General features: G+C 43.0%; 1 protein-coding gene across 2 annotated transcripts in view; it reads right to left on the reverse strand.

The window, feature by feature from the left end:
* OCA2 (OCA2 melanosomal transmembrane protein) overlaps positions 1 to 20,535 on the reverse strand; it is a 1,377,074-nt gene that overhangs the window by 127,844 nt on the left and 1,228,695 nt on the right. The window lies entirely within an intron of this gene.

Here is a 20,535-nt window from a genome sequence, read left to right on the forward strand (position 1 = left end):
CCAGAACTTACCGTTCGTGCAGTTAACGACGGACAGCAGTCCTCTGAGGTCAAGAGGCCTGCACCCTTATCCAGTGAAGAAACTGGTTACGGCACCCTGCCCCGAGGCAGATGGAGAGCTCGGCGTTCACTTACCTAAGGTGAGGGCGTTAACCTTTGGAGTTCTACAGGAGAAGAGAAAGGGAAGAGGAGAGAGGCACCCAATAACCCCAGTTCATTAATCCCATATTTTCTATCTGCAGACATCTTACTCTTCGAGTCAGACATACAGTGCACAGAGGTCCAGCCCAAAGAGCCAACTGTGTGTTACACATCACCTTTGAAGATACGGCATTCACCCAGTCAAGACCGGCGCCTCTGCGGGAATCAGGTGAGCGTTACATCGGCCTGCTCCTGTTTTTACGCCTACAGGACCAGAATATGAGGTTTCAGATATTTGTGACTCCCGGCTGCACCATGGGAGACTCCAATATTTAGTCAACTGGAAAAGCTACACTGCCTCTGAGCGAACTTGGGAACCGAAATCTGCAATACATGCACCTAAACTGTTAAAACGTTTTCATATGAGACATCCGGGAAAACCAGGGGGACTGGATCTGAGAAGGGGCATACTGTTACACCTAATTTGGTCTTCGCAATGTTTTGCCGACTCTCGAACACGGCTCAAACACTTCCGGGTATCTATGGAACGGGCTGTAACGCTCTAGCGTTCTCTCCAGATCTCAATCGAAGGTTGACCATGCCCCCTGACTTCCGCACAGTATATCCGGACACCCAACCCGTCGCAAGACGCATTGCTTCTCTCTTTACGACAAGCTGTACGCTCCGTAAGTTTCGCGTAGATCTCCATCTGCCTTAACCACTACTTCCTACTCCTTACTACCACCCTCTTAATGCTGTTCTCTTAATTATTTGTGTTTTCTTATTTTACGCTAGAAAACCCCGACGGGCTTGCAGGCAAAGGTTCTTTCTTCATTACAAATCTTCCTCGTTCCTTTTGTGATTTCCACAGGTACACTACGCTTAGTAGTCTGTTTCTCTCCACTTACTCATCATCCCCGATGGATACTTTTATTAGTTATTTTTTGCTATTATTGTTATCTTTACAATAGCAGTTCCGACTCCAGCCATAGCCACGGAATCAGTAGGATATTCTACCCGGACGTACAGGACAGGGATTTCTCTTTGTTGCAATCACAAAGACGGTAAGGGAAGCACTTTTAGGTAGTAAGACAGTTTGTAACATACTATTGGAAGGTTAACCAACTTATCCTTCTTTAGCCCTATAGAATCAGAACAGAATTTCTGCTTCGTCTTGTTCTTACCTTAAAATAGACCGGATAAGACCCAGGTAATCCGTGTATTCTGTTTACTTCTATTCCTCTTACTTTTCACTCCTTTGTATTCACCAGCCTGTCACTTTGTGTATTATTCTACCCAGTTTCCATTCCTACGGGTCCATTGACGATCATCTCCTTGCCTGAACAGAGGAAGTTTATTCCGGCTGGTTTCAGGACTCTACGAACCCTAGCAGCCCGACACAGGGTTTTTTTCCCCCATTGGGGGTTTTCCCTGGGGGTTCCTGTGCGTCCTGACTCTTGGAGTCGGAGGTATAGGGGTCCCTAGGAGGAACCTTATTGTCTTCCCTTCAACATTTTCGGATCCAGTACCAAGCAAGTCTTGAGGTGGGTAACAATTTGTGTGATTGATACTTGAGTTTGATGAAAGAGACAAGTTCCGAAAATAGATTTTACAGCCACCAATTTGATCTTTAATTACAAATGCTGTTGTGGTGGCTTGTGTCCTGAAATTTAGTAGATAACAAGGGGGGTCCTGGGAGACTCTCTGCCAGACATGAGTCCTGGTTACAAGAGCCTTACCCAGAGTCTTTGGACCCCTTGCTGACTATTCTTAGAGAGGCACAGATCCACCCTACTGATGAGGTCCAACCAGACCGAAACACGTGTCTGGGGTTTCTGTTGGTACTCGTGTTCAGAGGAGAATTGCCTAGCATTTCGGTGCTGGACTGCCCCAGGGCAGGACAAATACTGATATGTTTGGGATATTTCTTCTCTGTGAAAGATAGTGAGCTAAAGACTCTAGGTAAGTAACCAGGACTAATGTCTGGCAGAGGGACTCCCAGGACCCCCCCTTGTTAATTTGCATATTTAAGTAACTTTGGGTCTCATCCTAAGTTACTAGGGGAATCCAGACGTGGACCCCTTGCTGACTATTCTTAGAGAGGCACAGATCCACCCTACTGATGAGGTCCAACCAGACCGAAACATGTGTCTGGGGTTTCTGTTGGTACTCTTGTTCAGAGGAGAATTACCTAGCATTTCGGTGCTGGGCTGCCCCAGGGCAGGACAAATACTGATATGTTTGGGCTATTTCTTCTCTGTGAAAGATAGTGAGCTAAAGACTCTGGGCAAGTCTCTTGTAGCCAGGACTAATGTCTGGCAGAGGGACTCCCTGGACCCCCCTTGTTAATATAAAATTTAGTAGAAAGGCAGCCCAATCCATCATGGCCACAGCAGTCTGCAGTCGGATTGCATGTGTAACAAAATAATAATGCTACTTTTAAAATGATATAAATAGTCCTGTGGAGAAGGTGAGAAGGGAATCATTCACAGAACTGAGGCTATTTTCAGAGAAAAGCAGACCTGTCGTGCCTCGGTGCAAATAGTGCCTTTTCTGTTTCCGACTGATGTAGTGCTGTGAGCAGCCTAAACAATTAGCATGGGAACTTTGAGAAAACTGCCGTGGGGGTGCAAATGAGGGTCATCTGAGAAATATCACGTGCCCAGATTTGCCAACCTCGTTCTCTGTTGGGTGATTGTGCAAACAAAACAAACATGATGTGAACAAAGCAGGCAGTTCATTGTCAGCTATGCAGCCACGTTTGCTTTTTCTGGAGATGCATGTATTGCCAAAGCAATTAAAGTAAAGCTAAAAGTGCCAGAATGAAAGAATACTTGTCATCAACACTTGAAATATCAGCCGCCACGTGATGCACCTTTGTCCAATACAAGACTCATTATCTTGGCAAGTGACCTCGGGTTGTTTCATCTCTTTATTCGATCACCGAGAGGTGAACGGCACCACTACACTCGCTCCTCAATGTGGCGCTAGCAGGAAACCACACTGCCCATGTACATGTTTTGACAGCCCATATTGCATAGGAATGGATGTAGGATGACGTGGATGCACACATGTAAAGCTGGTTCAAACCCATTACCAAGTCAAATATATTTGGTGGCATCTACAAGTTTTGACACCAAATACTTAGCAATGACATGTGTTGCCGTTCAATTGGCCGTATCTAAAAGGTGCCAACCATGGCTGTCAAAAGGAAACGGGCACCAATAAAAAATGATGTGTATATTTGAATGCATGTTCTAATTATGTTTTTTACTCCCCCTCCCGCCCCATTTGACGAAATAAAAAACGAATGAATCTATCATTCTCACTTTGTACAGTGTTTCTTGGGTTTGTTCCCAGCTCCATACTCAGCACTTGTGCCAAATGGGAATGGGTCAGAGAGAGGAAGGCAAAGAGGGGAGGGAGGGCAGATCAAAAGCAATTAAAGAAGGTTTTTTGAAAGTCTCACAATTCAATGATGGAGTTAAATAAATGTGATCATACTGCGTCTTGATTTTCAGAATCCTTGCAATCAAGTTACAAATTAAGGACATTTTGAATATTTGGCAATATTTGTTTAGCATTCAGTTCGCAATTAAGTGCCAAGGACGAGTATGATCGTCTTTTTTGCATAGACTTGCAATAGCATGGCAGTTAATGAATCGATCAGAAGGGTCAAACAATTGTGGTACTTTAGCAGGAATATCGTTAAATTATACCAGCCAATTGTTGATTCAAGTCACGTTGGTAATGGGGGGTGGGGGGGAAGGAGCGGATCTATCCTGTTGTCTTTTAATTCTCTTCATTTTGTCCTTCATAAACTTGTTTTGTTTCCAAGACATGATTGCAAGTTAACTTTAGTACTTCAATTGTTGCTCATCCATTGTTTCCATCAGAAGAAAAAAAGAAAATAAACAACATTTTGGCAGGATCCATAAATTAAAATGGTGGTCTGAGATTGTTTGATCCCAAAAATATCAGAATACATTGGTTTAAATGTATGCATAAAAACGTCAAGAATCTAATTACTACCGGTCATTTTAACTCATGAACAAGACCCGCATGGGACCAACAGTGCTAGTTATTAATTTTCATGAATACAAATGGGGTGGAAAGTGACAATGTCATGCACTCCCTGTCACCCTGCATAACATGGTTGCAACTCCACTACTGTAATAACCAGCAGCAATGCCACAGCTGGGTGGACGGACAAAGGGAAAGCCAGCAGCACCAATGTCGGGGCAACACCAGGGAAAAGGATGTTGCCGAGGAGTGTGGGTCCTTAGTGCCAACCTACACAGCAAGATCTTGATGCAGTGTTTGACAGAAGAGTCCATTTGAAGTTTTGCCTGAATTTGTACATCAGTTAACCATAGGAGGTGTAACAGTCAACAAGTTCCTTTTGTCAACTAAAGAATCCTTGCAAGATGTTAACCATGATGTGTTTAAAGAAGCATTTAATCACGCGTCTCATTTGAAGACATAACTAGCATGTGATATTTTTTGCTGATTTTATTTGTAAATTGCATATCTGATATACTCAATGTATCGGCCACTTTTACCCCGTAAAAAAGGCAAATACTTCCAAAAAATTAAAATAGGGAGTACAAATACTCCCAACAAAAATTAGAAACAGGCAGATAGGAGCATGTCCCCCTGCTTTTTTCCACACAATTCCATGGATATGTTTGGACCAGTAGTAAAGGAAGTGCCAAAGGAAGAAGCTCTACTGTTATTACTGCCTGATCTTAAGAGGTAGAAATGTACCTTTCAATGTGCATGAATAACTTTGTGCAAAGAAATACTTCTTATAAAACATTTCTACATATTTGTACTCGCTTATTAAAAATACTCCCACTGGGAATGGGAAATACTTTTTACTCTCTAAAAAATAATCTTACTCCCAACTTTAAAAAATAGGGAGTAAAATACTCCCCTTCAAAATCTTATTGGGAGCACTGAGTACATCAACAATGTGCCAATGCGAATTGCAGCTTTAACCCCCCCCCCCCCAAGTATGATGATACTGTGGGGTGCAGTTGTGCACGGTGGTGCAATTTGGCACAGGTATGAAAGGAAATATTTGGGCCCTGGTACTTATTTCTTTGAAAGTTAAGCATGGGGTACTACATTTTTCTTTTTTTGTTCATTAGGCTGAGCTTCCCCAGCTCCCACGTGACACTTGCAGGCAGGAGGCCAGCGCGCCGAAGGCATGCTTAAGGCAAGCCTGTCTGTGCCCGTCCGTGCCAGTGGCATGCTAGGAAGACATACTGATTGCCTAGACCGCCATGTACTCATCTCCCTGGCGCCCCCAGAAACTATTTGGCCCCTGGGCTTTCCCAAAAGCCTTATTGTACCGGCCACACCTAAAGCTAATAGTAAACATAGTACATCCCCTACTACTAGCACATTCCTGCTTCATTGCGGCCTGTTAAACAAGTGTTTGTTGGTCACGCATGCCTTTGACTGCCACGCTTTCATAACTATGAGTCAGCCTGATTTACTGTTTCTTACTGAAACCTGGCTCTGTGACTCCTCCGGCCCCTCCATTGTACAAGCCCTCCCCAACAACTATAGCTTTGTTCATGTTGACCGCCCTTCTATACCTCCTGGCGGGGGTGTGGGAATTATATATAAGGACTCCTTCAACATCTCCTATCTGGTACCAGTACACCGACTGAAGATAGAATTCCTTCTCGCTACCATATCCATATCGGCTGCAATGACACTTACTGTCCTACTGGTATACCGGCCCCCTGGGGCGGATACCATGTCAGGGAAGTTAGTATAAAACGTGGCATCGGCTCTCCAAGTTGACCATCCTAATCCATGGGTGTTAGAGGATTTCAATCTGCCTGCCAACTCCACTTCGGCTAGCCAGGTTGAACACTTTCTCTCTCTTATGAGGGATCTCAGTCTTCCTCAATTGATTCAAGAGCCCATTCATCAGTTGGACAACACACTTGACTTTATTTGTGCTCCCAAGTCACCCATTGCCATTATTTCCTCTCGCCATGTACTGTGGTCTGACCACTATCTGATCTCTTTCACTGCTGTTCTTCATGGCCCTGTCCGGCGCCCCCTCAAGTTGTCCACCTTGAAAAGGAATTGGCGCAAGGTCGATCTCTCCACACTATTTGCCTCACTTCTCTCTCACTGTGCTCCCCCAAACTCCTGTACATTGCAGAATCTGGGTGCGTCCTTTCTAGCCATAGCTGACCAACTTGCGCCAGCCAAGTTTGGTAAGGAAAGAGCCCATGTGTCCGAACCCTGGTTTTCGGATGAGCTCAGCGTACTTAAACTCAGCTGTCGCCAAGCTGAACGTAAGTGGAGGGTCAGTTATATGAAGGATACGAGAGCAATCTTTTGCTGCGCTCTAACAACTTACCAAAAATCAATTCTAGCCGCAAAAAAACGTTTTTGGGCAGCAAGATTGAGGATGCTGTCAATAAGCCTAAGGCGCTTTTTGAGCTGGTGCAGTCTCTTTCCACACAGACTAATTCTGGCCCTTCGCTCGAGACCTCACAAGCTCTGTGTGAATCTTTTTCCTCTTTATTCCATTCCAGAATTGCAACTATATGCAAAGACATCAAAGTTAATTTGGATGCTACCGCTAATAAACAACCTTTCCCTGATCCTCCTATTCCTAGTGCATCTTGGGCTTCTTTTCCTGTGGTCTCTGAGCAGAATATTCTGAAAGCCATTCCTGGGCTCAAGTCAGCATCTCCTGCTGACACTATCCCTCTAGACGTGCTCAAAGCCATCTCCCCTGATATCATCACTGAAATTACAACAGCCATTAACGTATCTTTTCAAGAGGGGTTGATACCAGGCTCCCTAAAACACGCTTGGGTGCTTCCACTCTTGAAGAAGCCCTCTCTGGACCCTGCTGTCCTAGCAAACCTCCGTCACATCTCCCTTCTTCCGTCCCTGATGAAAACAGAGTCAAGTTTTCATCCTCTCTGATGATGACTGAGCAAGTGGGCGCTATCTGCGAAGCCGACCATTTCAAACTGCGGACTCTGCAAAAGGTTCTCCCCTTCATCCCGGGTAATCTTCATGCCCCAGTGGTAGGAGCGCTGGTTCTTAGTACAGTGTATTATTGTAACTCGCTCTATTATGGTCAACCACACTATCTGCACAATCGTATCCAAATGCTTCAAAATGCAGCAGCCCGTGCAATACTGCGCCCTCCAGCATGGTCGCATCTGGCCCTCCTCCTGAGACAACTACACTGGCTCCGTATTGAACAACAGATCTTTTTTTAAACCATGTGCCTTGTTCACCGGGCCTTCTATAAGGTAGGAGCAGAGTATCTGCAGGAGAAATGTGTCCACTATGTGCCTCCCCGCTCCCTGCGCTCCCAGACTGCGCTACTTCTTCTGGTTCCTTGCTTCAAACGCGCTCGAACTGGCAGCCACGCTTTCTCAGTGGCAGCAGCCAAAGCCTGGAACCAACTTCCTCTGGCTCTTCATGCTACTGCTAATCATCTGGCCTTCAGACGCGCGCTGAAGACTCTTCTCTTCTAATACCCTTCTTATCACCTGCTACCCTCCATCGCCAAGATGCCTTTGGCATATGCTGTGCTTTATAAATTTATATAACATAACATGATTATCAAGTATACTTTCCATCTCTTTTGTACAATATGGGTTCTAGTAGGATTTGATATGCAGGCACAGTAATGTGTGGAGTTCTTCCCGTTTGAGAGGGTGCCAATCTCTTTTCATTTGTATTAGAAAACAAATGAGCAAATTGGAAAACATGCAGTATTGTAACCCCACATCAAAGGATGACATCAACATGCTGCATCTCGGTTTTATTTAGTGCCAGGAACGTATCAGTGACCACAAAATAGTTGGGCGCCTACAGATCTGCCCTCACACCCATAATGATCTACAATGAACTGCAGCCAGAAGCAGCATTCACAATTCCTATGAAGCAATGTGGACCTTTCAAGAGACTGTCCCACAGCAAAGGGAGTTGGCCACACAGTCTAAATTGCTGACCAAAGAAGAGCTGGATGAGGAAGAACCCAATACTTATCACACAGTCTTCCATGGATTACAGCTCAGGCACCCTAAAATATCAATGCTAGCTCTCGTCATATTGTCCTGATCTGTGCACCTTTAGTAGTCCTCCATCCCAGTGCCTACCAGACACCGATTGACACTGTGCATAGCACTCCAGGTAGGTCGATAACCCTGCAACCGTTGCTATAGAGCGCATGACAGTACCATGACACTCGAGCGCTTGATACGACAGCCTCCATACATTTTCATGGATGGATGGCATTGCAGTGCTGCAGCATCAAGTATTCTGGATTGATTCAAAACTGTAGGCTTCAGCGCTCAATTGGGTGTGAACAAGTGAGAGGCGGCAGCTTCAACTGTACAGAGCTTTTGAAGATAATGGTGCTATAATGTAGGGGGGGCAGTTCATTGAGAAGTGGATATTGTATGTACTGTAAGATAGGTCTCTCCAAATGTTCCCACACGCCCAATGTGTGTGCTCTGTGTACTGCATGCTAGTATCCCCCATACATTACAGGATATTTAGCCCCCTAATGGTGAAACAGATTTGCAGTTGGGAGAGGATATCAAAAGCAATAAACAATACAACTCTAATAATGTGTTATTTTATCTAGTTTTTATACTGCACAGCTCCATCACCTTGGTGGTCTTAAGGTACCTATTCCTTGTCCATTTGTCCCTGGGTGAGCAAACTGAACCCACCCAGGCCGGTGTTTTAGAGGATTGGAGTAGGGGAGAAGAAAAACAGGGTAGAACGGGGGAACTCAAACTCACATTAATTACAACGTAAAAGGAAATATATGCAAGAGGAAACATGATCTTATTAGAAGGATGTGTGTACTGAATTGTGGGACTTTAGTAAGAGAAATGATCAGGAAAAAGGCAAGAAAAGGCCTTCTCAGCAATCCCCCTTCCTGTCTGTTCACAGTGAAATGTATTGAAGGGGTACGCTAAAATCAAGAAATCAAGTTGTGAATTTGTGATGGGCTTGAGATGTGTTTGAGTGTCACCATGAGTTGTGGGGGCTATTTCAACCAGGTAATAATATTGACACCCAACCCCCCAGAAACATTCTGGAGTCTGGTTGTGGCTAGCCCAAACACAGAAATGTAAGAGTAAAGCGCTGGCTGCGTGCTGAAAGAATGATGGGGGAGACAAAAGGATAATTGGGCAAAGCGGTTCTCCCAGCCTGATGCTAAATCAAATGGCCTCAGATGTGGGAAAGGGAAAATGAACAGCCTCAACAACAGGGCTGTAGATACGTTCATTATTCATTGGTAAGAGAGGAGCACAGTGCAAATTATCCTCAAAAAGCTACTTTGCAGTGCAATGTTAAATGTGGTAGCTCCAGAAATAAGTGTTTCATGAAATTATGGTCATGGTTGATCTTTTCAATGGTAACTGTAATGGGTCCAGAAAGTACAAACCAGTCATGAGTGATGGCCGGAAGACTTTTCTTCTAAAGCATAGCTACTGACCCTGGTTGTGATATGTGATTGCCAGGAAGCCAAAAGTGTTGGGCATGCACCTACAGCAACGCTCATAAAGCAAACGAATATTACAATGCAGACAGTGACGCAACGGAATTGCATGCATTTAGTGACAAGATGCTGGTTTGGGGAGCATTCGCTCAAGTGAAGAATCCTGAAAAATGTGAAAAACAAGGGGGAGCTTGCAATTGAATATCTCGAAAGCTGTGAAAGAGGGCAGTTGTAAGCATTGCCAGGCCACAGAAAATATAATAATGCTTTGGAAAATAAAAGCCAAAGGAATGGCCAAAATGGGGTCCATTCCTTTGAACAAGTTAGGCAATTGTCTGGCAGATGAGCCAATAGAAAATTGTCATCTTTGTAAGGAAACAACAACGTTTTAATAGCTTTTTTAAAACTTTGAAATTGTTGGAGTGTTCTAAATTCCTTGGGAAGGGGAATTCCAAAGTAGTGGAGCAAAGATTGAAAAGAATGTCGCTCACACCCTCTGGCATCCTCCTCCCGGTTTCTTGTTTGAGTAGGCTGGAACTAAAGTCATAAGAAAGGCTGATTTCAGGTTAAGATTTTGGATGGTTGATACATTTCGGCTGAAGAAATGTGGTGTTCTTTACATGATTCACTTTGAAAGTAATGCTGAGTGTTTAAAAAGTGATTTTTCCAACTCCTGGTAACCAATGCAAAGATTAGAGCATGGGGAAGATTAGACTGGTGATTCGGACTGTGCATTTATGAGACAACGCTACGAAAGGGAGGTTTCTGAGCATGTTCAGATGCATAAAAGCTTGTTTAGCTACAACCGTAATCTGGGATTAAAGGCGTATGATGGCATCAAGGGTCACAACTACATTTTTTACGATTGGGGAATCTATTAGAGCTGGCATAGATAGTTCGTTCATTTTAAGAAGTGGGGGTTTAAAGAAAGTTTGCTTGAAATAAGGGTTACTGTGGTTATAGGTCAAAGGCTGGAAAAAAGGGTCGAATGACAAAAGGGTTGAGTCAATTCAACCGAAAAAAAGGATTGCATTTTTTTTTTGAGGGGGGGTCCGCCCCCCAAACCCCTGTTTTTGGGGTAAAAAAACCCTTTTAAAGCTACACTAGAGCAACAAAAAAAATATATATATATTTTTTTAAAAAAATTCGATCCTTTGGTTTTCGGTCGAATGCACTCGCCCCTTTTGCATTCGACCCTTTTGCTTTCGACCCTTTAATTGGACACTGGTTACTGTTTATCCTGGTTTGAGAAGAAGATGGTTGTAGGCTATCCAAGTGTTGAACTTTTGAATACATTCTGAGATGTTGAATAGTGGGGTACATTTGCTGTGAACCTTCAGAATAAATTGTGCATAGTTGTAGCAGGTAAGTGATCTTAAGAGTGACAGAAGCCCTGAGAGGTACAGAATGAAAAGTAGAAGTGAAGGAAGGTTCCTTGGGGTACACCAACACCTAACAGATATTTTTAAATCTGAATAGAAAGCATCGAGGTAGATATATTGTGAATGTTCAACTAAGGCAAACAGTGCCTAGAGATAGAGTAATATTAATGTGGATGAATTATTTCAGTCACCATTGGTTTTGAGATCATCCCAGATAGAAAGAACTGATTCAATACTGCCACTTGGCCTGAAGCCAGATTGTGCTGCGTCAAAGATGTTCTTTGGATATAATGAGCTGGTTGTAGGCGACTTTATCTGTGAGTTTTGCCAAATATCTGCTATTATCAATGGCTCATTAGTTATTCGGACTGTCTTGACCTAGTTATGTTGTTTTTGAAACCATGTTTACAGTATGCTAAAGTGAATTCCATGGTCACTTTAGTGAAGGATGCATTTATTCAAGACTAGCAAAATGTACCTGTTCTCCGAACAGGTTAATTAGACAGACATGACAACACTCTTCAATTGTTGAAAATCAATGATCCCGTAGGTCGCTGTTCCGATTCGCTACTCGCTTGATGTGCTTTGCACCCTAAAGTAAACTACACTGAGAATGGGGGAATGTGGCTGGCTGACATACCTCAGAGCAGATGTTGGGGGGAGGCAAGAGTTGGTATGCTTTTGCATACTGGGACCTTCTGTGCTTTCTCCCCACCTGTTGCCTCACTCTGGCGTGGTGCTGTTTGTTGTGCTGCAAATATCTTGGAAACCATGCATTTTAGGGCCTTGAAACGTGGTTTTCGAGTTTTGTTCCGCACGAGACCGGTCCTTCTACAACCACATTGATGTTTCACCGATTTCAGGCAACCGTCTCATGTGTGAAGGTGCTGAAATCCGGGGAAATGAGTGGGGTGTCCAAATGTCATGTAGTCAGTAATTTCTGGAGGGTCCTAACAGGTAGCTATGCAAAACTTGGTGCAGATTGGTGAAACGGTGTGGAATTGTATAAGGGAGAATGCTTCGCCAAGCAACAGGCCCATTAAAGATTGACTTTTACTGAAATCTGGGGAAAGGAGTGGGGCGTCCAAATGTCATGCAGCCAGTAATGTTCAGAGGGTCCTAACCAGTAACTATGCTAAATATGGAGCATATTGGTGGAACAGTGTATGAACAACGTTTTCGACAAGCCACAAACCACACATTTTGACTTTTATTAATATAGATCTGGCCACTCTGGCTAGTTGAAACACACCCAGAAGTGATTCGAGGAAGGAAGGCATCAAGGGCAGGTGGGGGATCCTGCAGTAAAGCATTATAACACAGAAATGTACAAAGTCAAATCAAAATCGCCCCCAAGATCCCTTAATGCAGCAAACCAATGAATTGACCCATAAGGTATGCTCTGAAAATTGTGTTTGCCAGTATCCCAAGAGACCAAACGGTCCGACCTCACAACAACATTGCAACTCACTTTCTGCTTGAACCTCAGCAGGTGTGTTAATTCATGGAATGTAAAATTGCTTTGCCAATTCATTGATGATTTTGGTTTTGGTATCGGCTTACTGTAGTCTCTTTCTTTTGCTCCCCCATAAGTGAAGTTTCTGGTGGCTGTGGGGTTATCCTCCGTATTCTCTAGCCTTCTGGCCACAATACACACGCCTGGAAACACCATTTTGCTGTATAGTGTGCCTTATAAATATTCAATAAATAAATAAAATAAATACACAACTTTAGGGTTGGCATAAAGCAGCAATCACATTGGAGTAAGTCCATAACTTGCATATGTGCATTCATATAATGTCCATTTAGTAAAAGGGAGATGGGTTCCTCTGACACAGACATGGCATCAATCAAGTCAGGGGTTGCGTGGGGTCTCGTGCAAAAGTGATGTGATGTAATCGTTAATTTAACATGGTATTTCACCATCTGAAATGGAGTGGCATGCTGAAGGTTTATGCTCTGGAGAGTTGCCTACAGCAATGCCAGTGGATATGATTCATTAAAAATCTTCAACCCACAACTATTCAGTCTTGACCGAGTCATTCTGCTCTGAATCCCCTAAAGGCCTGCTGCCATGGCCTGCAATAGGCCCAATGGGTCACGTAATGAAGGAGATGATCCAACGTCTTCACACTCCTCCAATTTCTCTTAGTTGCACAATTGTTACACTTAATGGGGCCCTTGCAGGAGAATAAGCCCCAGTACGCCAAAAAGAACCTCAATGTGGCTAACAAAATGACTAACAAAAAACATCCCATGAGGACACAGTTTTAAACACTAATTATTATACATGATAGTATCAGTCCTGGCTTCAATGATTCATAATAACCAATTCTACCCTCTTAAAAAATATCTAGATTTTCAAATGGAAGACTACAAGATTGTTTTATATTGTGCTTTTGATGACAATACAGGAACCCACTCCCTCAAAATCTAGGTTTTTGCAATATTTATATTTAGTAATGACCCAGTCCCCGAATGAAAACCTATTCAACCAATCAATGCGCAGGCCTGCATGCTCTCCTTTTACACAGTTATAAAAGCAATGCACCATATAAAACTTTTTTTAGGCGAAATCAGGCGCTACAAGAAGGGCAATGTCAGATTCGCCAACACCAAACAAGTCAGATTTACCAAAAATCCAACTGTGTTTACTCCAACCATGCCAAGCATACCAGGGGCAGGAGGGGGGGCAAACGGCAGTGGAAGCGGAAGCTCGGACGAGGACATGACTCGTCCAGGGATCTTGACTCGCTCAAAGAAACGTTTGGGTCTATAGATGATCCAGACTTGGTGATTAACTTGTCTGGCCGCCCTTTATCGCATGATGAGAACTCTGCACTTAATAAAGGTTTATCTTTTTCTCCCAGTATTGGCACTAATTTTGTGAATTTTCAAATTGACTTATTTAAATTCTTCAGAAAATTAAAGCTTAAAAAATGTTTTGCTACTCAAGTCACAATGTATAATCCTAAGCCTAAACCTGATCCCCCTAGTTCCTTCACCATTGGGGATTTAAATGTTATTGAGACTTTGGTCAACTTGGACCATGAGGTCTGTTCGCAATCTTCCAATGTCACCCAAGATTTAAGTATTAATACACTTCATTTGAATCTTAAAGAACTTAAATCCAAGTCTAAATTCACCCCTCAACTTTCTGCAGATAATGTCATTGAAACCTTCAATCAGGCTCTCACACAAGATATTCATGCATATTTGGACAAACAGACTAATCCACATAAGAAAAGTAACCTTACTATCAATCAAAGGAAAGCTTTAAAACAGTTAGCAGAAGATCCCAACATTGTTATTAAAGAGGCAGATAAAGGGGGTAATATTGTTATCCTTAATACTTCTGACTATATTATTATGGGCTGTAAACATTTGCATACCCCTGGCTGTTATGAAGTTCTCAAATCCAACCCGACCAAACTTGTGGTTTCAGAGCTTATTGAATTAATTGAAACTTGGTATCGCAGAGGTTTTCTAACTGATGATGAGAAACATTTTTTATCCAATACTGATCCTACTACACCGACTATGTACTTTCTTCCTAAGATACACAAAACTTTTCAGACCTTACCTGAGGTACGGCCGATTATGAGTGGTATCGATTGGGCTACTGAAGGTCTTTCAAAATATCTGGATGAGGCGCTCAAACCTTTTGTTGTACAAATGTCATCTTATATACGTGATAGTACTCACATTTTACAATCCCTGCAAACTATTACTTGGGAACCAGACTATTTGTTGGCAACAATTGACGTTGTGGCACTCTATACTAATATCAGCCATGATTTAGCTTTGCGGACCATTGATTATGTGTTCAGGAACACCTCAGCTTCCTATTCTGATCATGTACTTATGCTTAAACAATTTCTGCAATTTGTACTTGCGAACAATATGTTCATTTTCAATGACCAGTTTTATTTGCAGGTGAGGGGTGTGGCCATGGGTGCCAAGTTTGCACCATCTTTGGCTAATCTATTCATGGCCTTCTATGAAGAGATGCATATACTCAATCAAGTGCAATTTGTGTCAAACATTGTGATGTGGCGCCGTTATATTGATGACATTTTTCTGATTTGGAAGGGTTCTGAAGACTCTTTCACTACTTTATGTCATGCTAACACTAATGGATTTGGAATCAGCCTTACTGGCCTTTGCAACTCATGTCAAATTGACTTTCTTGACTTACATATTTTTCTAGAAAATAATAGAATATACACTAGCACTTTCAGAAAACCTACTGAAGTGAACTCAATTTTGGCTGCTCAGAGCAACCATCAACGCGCCACTATCAATAATATCCCAATGGGCGAATTCCATAGGGCCAGACGCAATTGTTCCTTACCAAAAGATTTTGACAGAGAATGTAACATCTTGAATCAGCAATTCCTCAACCGAGTGTATAAAAGTAGTGTTATTCATAAAGCATATTCGAAATTTACCCTAATTGACCAGCATGACCTCCTGACCAATGTGACCAGGTCAAAAGAACATCCCCCTTATATTTCTCTAATTACACCGTTTACGGATGATTCTTCCCTTTTGTACAAAATGGTTGCCAAACATTGGCACATTCTGAGACTCGACAAAGATTTACAGCCTTATTTGACAACCCAACCAAAATTTACTTTCACCAAAGCTCCCACGATTAAAAATCTAGTGAGTCCTTCCTTTTTCAGTAATAAACTAACTACCTCTACTTGGCTACAACAGCCGGTTGGTTTTCACAAATGTGGCCATTGCAACCAATGTCCTTGGGCTGTCAACAAATGTAAAATCTTCTGTGACAAATTTGGATCTCAAGTTGACATACGTGATTTCATTAACTGTAAAACCACCCATGTGGTTTATGCTATTGTTTGCACCTGTGAGAAATTGTATGTGGGCAGCACTATTCGCCAACTACGTATCCGAATTAGGGAACATTTGTCCAGTTTAAAGATGCCTGAACCTAAATCACCTTTGGCTGTTCATTGGCAATTGGAGCATCAGCTGGATAATATTGAGGATGTACGTTTTATTGGCTTGATGAAGGCACATAGGGGAAAAAGGGGTGGCAATCTTCAATTGAAACTACGCCAAATGGAGGCTAAACTTATTTGTTTATTACGTTGTACCACGCGGGGTCTCAATACTGACAATGAGATGTCTGTCTTTTTATAACACTTTCTGGTTTATTTCACATTGAACTGAATGTCCCAAATTGGTGTATGAGGTTGCACTGCGCCGGAGCCACTAAACATCGCATGACGGCACCAGTAACTTATATCTTTAGCTTATTTTGCTTTTTATATTGACTAATATGTTTTACACTTGTCTAATAATAGATTTATCTGTTTGTAACATTCAGTATTTTGTGCCCTACATTTGTTTTAACTCGGCTGCTTGCTCTCACCACTCTTTGTGCTGTATGCCGTTATGGCTCACATGTTATGCTGGTTCTGTGATTACTCACCTTTATTTCCAAATTATTCCTGTCTTTGCGACCGTTTCTCATTATTTACTTTACAAATAACAGCATTTGTTTATTGATTCTATTTACTTTACTTTTCATTATTGTAATTTGACTCTTATACTAATTTCAAGCATTAGACTTTTTACACATATTATTTGTTTACATCTGACGTCATACATGCGACGTCCGATACGTGCGACGCCGCCGACGTCACTGCCGTGACGTCGGCCGCTATCCTGTATTTCCTTCCTCTCTTTTACATGGACAACTGCTTTCGGGGATCTCCGTGTTAATTGTCCGCTCGATTCACGTGTAAGTACTTTGCCAGCTCGGCTCCAGCACAATTGCTTTACGTGTTATAACCAGTATCCTCACGGTACTGTACACTTTTGTTTCCAAGGTAATATACTTACGCGGCCATTACGGCAGGGATTGTTATTTGGATGCGATGTCCGATTGAGTCTTGCATCGCCTCCTTCATTTTGAGGTATGTCAATTTGATATTCTTCACCTTCAGTGTTGGTTCTTTTCATACTAATTTGATCTGTTTATGGAGTGTTACTTTCATTTTCACCCATGGTTATTTTGGTTTAGGGATTACCCCTTCACGATTTATCAACAAAGTCATTCTGCGTACGGTAAGCCCAGTTTGTTTACTAATGTGTTCTCTTTGGACTTTAGTTTCTTCCTGTTAGGACTTTCTTTTGATTTTTCAAGGGCCATTGGTGACCTTTATATGTTGCCTTAAGACATTCTCTTTATTTGACTAATGAGTGATTGGTGTTTTCAGTGCATGGCTGGTGGCTCCGGTGTCTCTGCGCACTGTTCAAAGGAATTTTTCCGTTTTTATATATTTTTCCATACTCTGTGTGCTATATTCATTCAATGGGATCACCATTCCAGTATTGTATTCATAGGATGAACATTTTCAACAAAAAAATGACTATACTCATCATATAATTTTTGATCTGTTTTTAACTCTTGCAACTGCTTCCACATCGCGCACTCCACTCTTCAACCCTGGTTCACGGTATGCCAACAATTTTTTGTATTATACAATGTGTTGTGATATATTTGTCTTGTACTAATCTCAATCGCCATTTTTTGTTTATACGATGATGTTGTTAATGTGTGTATCAATTCTGATTTGTATTCCTTCTTTTATCTTCTTGTTGTTGTTATATTTTAATCTACCAATTACTCAGCCTTGAGAACGACCAGCGTGTCGAAACACGTGTCGGCTGTTTCTGCTACTATTAAACATCAACTATATTACTTGTGTGCCTTATTGTTGCAATATCTAGCGCATCTCCACCTCACCCTATCTTCTACCAATTTTTAGTTCCAGCCAGGGTGGTCTGGCTGTGTAGGTGGTAATGCTGCTGATATTTTACTAATTCTTTTGATAGAACTTTTATTTCAATCAGTGATTACTAGCGCACAGACCGTATTTGCGAACCCACAGCCTTTCTTCAACCATATAAAATCAACTAACGAAGGTCCAGATTACCCAACAGTTGCAAAAGCACAAATGTTTGCCCATGCGCACCTTCACCAGTCCAAATTACTGGTTCTGCAGGTGAATCTGAGGACCTGAGATGGAGAAACCGGAGACTTTCTGAAGTTCACGTAGAAGCCTAAACTTAGTAACAGTCTGCATGTACGGTACGAGTGTGCCAACACCTGATCCAGGGAGTGAGCACAGATGCGCCAGTCATCCAGAAAGGGGAAACAATGAATGCCCTCCCTTCTTAGGCGAGGTGCCACACTCCTAGCAGCTTGGTGAAGACCCTGGGTGCTGAAGAAATGTTGAAAGGAATGACCTTGAATTGCTTTTGCAATTTCTCACCTCGAATCTCAAGTACTTCCTGTGTTTCCTGTGGAAAGGCACATGGAATTAATCGGCCTTGAGATTCCAGAAGCCAACCATGCAGATCTGGGCTCGACTGACCATTTTGAACTTATCCATTGGTAAGTACAGGTTTCAAAATGTCAGATCTAGGATGGGATGAAGGCCCCAGTCCTTTTTAAACACCAGAAAATAGGTTGAATAACAGCCCTTGCCTCCTTCCGAGCAGGGTGCCAGGTCTTTGGCCTCCTTCCTCAGATGCTGATAGTCCTCTTCCAAAAGAGGATCTGGAGGTGAAAATGGATTGTCTGGCGGGTGATCAGGAGGGTGAAGAGGAAAAGGGGGCTGGTATCCCTGTTGCATGACCTGTAAGGCCCAGGCACTGGAATTGGTAACCCTCCATTCCATGTCGAATTGGGATAATCTGTCTCCCAAAGGGGATGGGTGGTGGAAGTGCAGCTCATAGAGGCTTCGTAAATGGAGTAGCGGAGGGCACGGTGGAGGTTCTGACACCAACCCCAGGTGGACCTATACCCTTCCTCCCCATGGGCCTTTGAGGTGAAGGGGAAAACCCCCATGCCCCTAGCCGCGGGGCTCGCAGGTTGCTGCTGTTGGGCAGAAAATTCGTCTGGAGGTCTGGAATCTTTGTAGGGACTCATCTGTTTTCATACCAAAAAGGTTGCCGTCAAATGGTATTTACAGAAGGACTTCCTGGACATTCGGGGTAAAACCAGATGTGCTCCCCGATGATTATCTCTTCAAGATTGTGCTAGTAACCATTTTCTAGCTAAACAGTCTGTGGTATCACGGTCTGATTGGTGGATCTGACGACAAGTTGCCTTGACATCTAGGACCAGAGCCTTGAAGCCATTCTGTTGAACCTTCAAGAACCACAGAAGGTATTATTGACTGCCAACAACCCCCTTGGTCCACCTTTGGGTTCTAGAGACTCGTTTGGTCACCTATAAACCCGTCTTGCACTAGAACACAACACACCCTTTTACAAACATTGTGGTTTTTACTTGCCTTAAACCCCTGATTCATGCCCCAGAGTCTTTCTATCTGTACATATTCTTTGTTCTTTCATCAGGGGTGGGTTTAGTGTAATATTCTTCTATTAGTCATTATTGCAAATAACGTGTTTTATTAATGTATATCTATTTCTCTAGAACCTTGATGGGGCATTCCTTTTCTTTTGGATTATTTTACTATTGATCTTTGGATTGCTACTAAATCTCATGTACACCCCTTGAGAGTATAGCCTTCCCTGGGTCAATGTTATAAAAAAAAGGCAAGGGAGGTATCTCTGTTAACTGTGCTTATTTTACCTTTATGATTGGAATCACTCTTAGTTTGTAGTAGTTTCAGGGCAAAGTAGGTGCTTTAGCATCTACTCACCCTTTCTCTCCTGCAAGGGCAGAAGTCATTTTGTCACACCAGTGCCTTTACTGCCTGGTTCAAAGGCAATAGGGTTTCTTCGGAGCTAGTCTAGAATGTCCATAAGCTCATATTGTACCTTGGGACAGGAGGGTGTCAACAGCTCCAAGTTATCCACCACCTTAGCAATGAAGCACTGAAAATACGCCTGAGGTTTGCCCAGTGTATGAACCGGGAGCATGTCCACTTCTGGACATGCAGCCTGCAAGTCAGCTCCAAGATCATTTGGCAAGTCAGCCGCAAGATTCACCAAGTCGCCTCAATCACTATAAATCCCCTTCATGAAGTCCTCAATTCCCCTAGGTTGGAAGGGTTCCATTCAAAAAATAATGTCACCCTCGTCATCATAAATGTCTTCAAGGGCAAGGCATGAGTGTACCCCTAGGGAGCGAGGAATACTCAAGGAATGTCTGCGGTACCATGAAAAGAAGCTTAGGGGCCGGAGGATCAACGTCCGAAGATGGAACTTTTCAGCCATGAGACAGGATCTTGTCAGACCTATGCACGAGGTGTACAGCCCTGTGACATATCTGTCTCTGCCGGGTTGTCCAAGCGTGGTGCTCTCAAGTGGTGCCGGCTGAGCAGATGCCGATGAGACCTTGGCAAAGATGTCACGCCTCTTAAGCCTGACTGCTTCCCACAGCTCAGGGTTAGATGATTGGGTGGGGAAAGGTTCCTGTTGAGCTTGCCACTTGGGGGAATTCCTGGCTTGGTGGCTCTTCCTCTTCAATGAGGAGGAAGAATGGCAC

The sequence above is a fragment of the Ambystoma mexicanum genome, chromosome 7p, assembly GCF_040938575.1.
Source record: "Ambystoma mexicanum isolate Mex_15411 chromosome 7p, UKY_AmexF1_1, whole genome shotgun sequence".
NCBI classification, from domain to species: Eukaryota; Metazoa; Chordata; class Amphibia; order Caudata; family Ambystomatidae; genus Ambystoma; species Ambystoma mexicanum.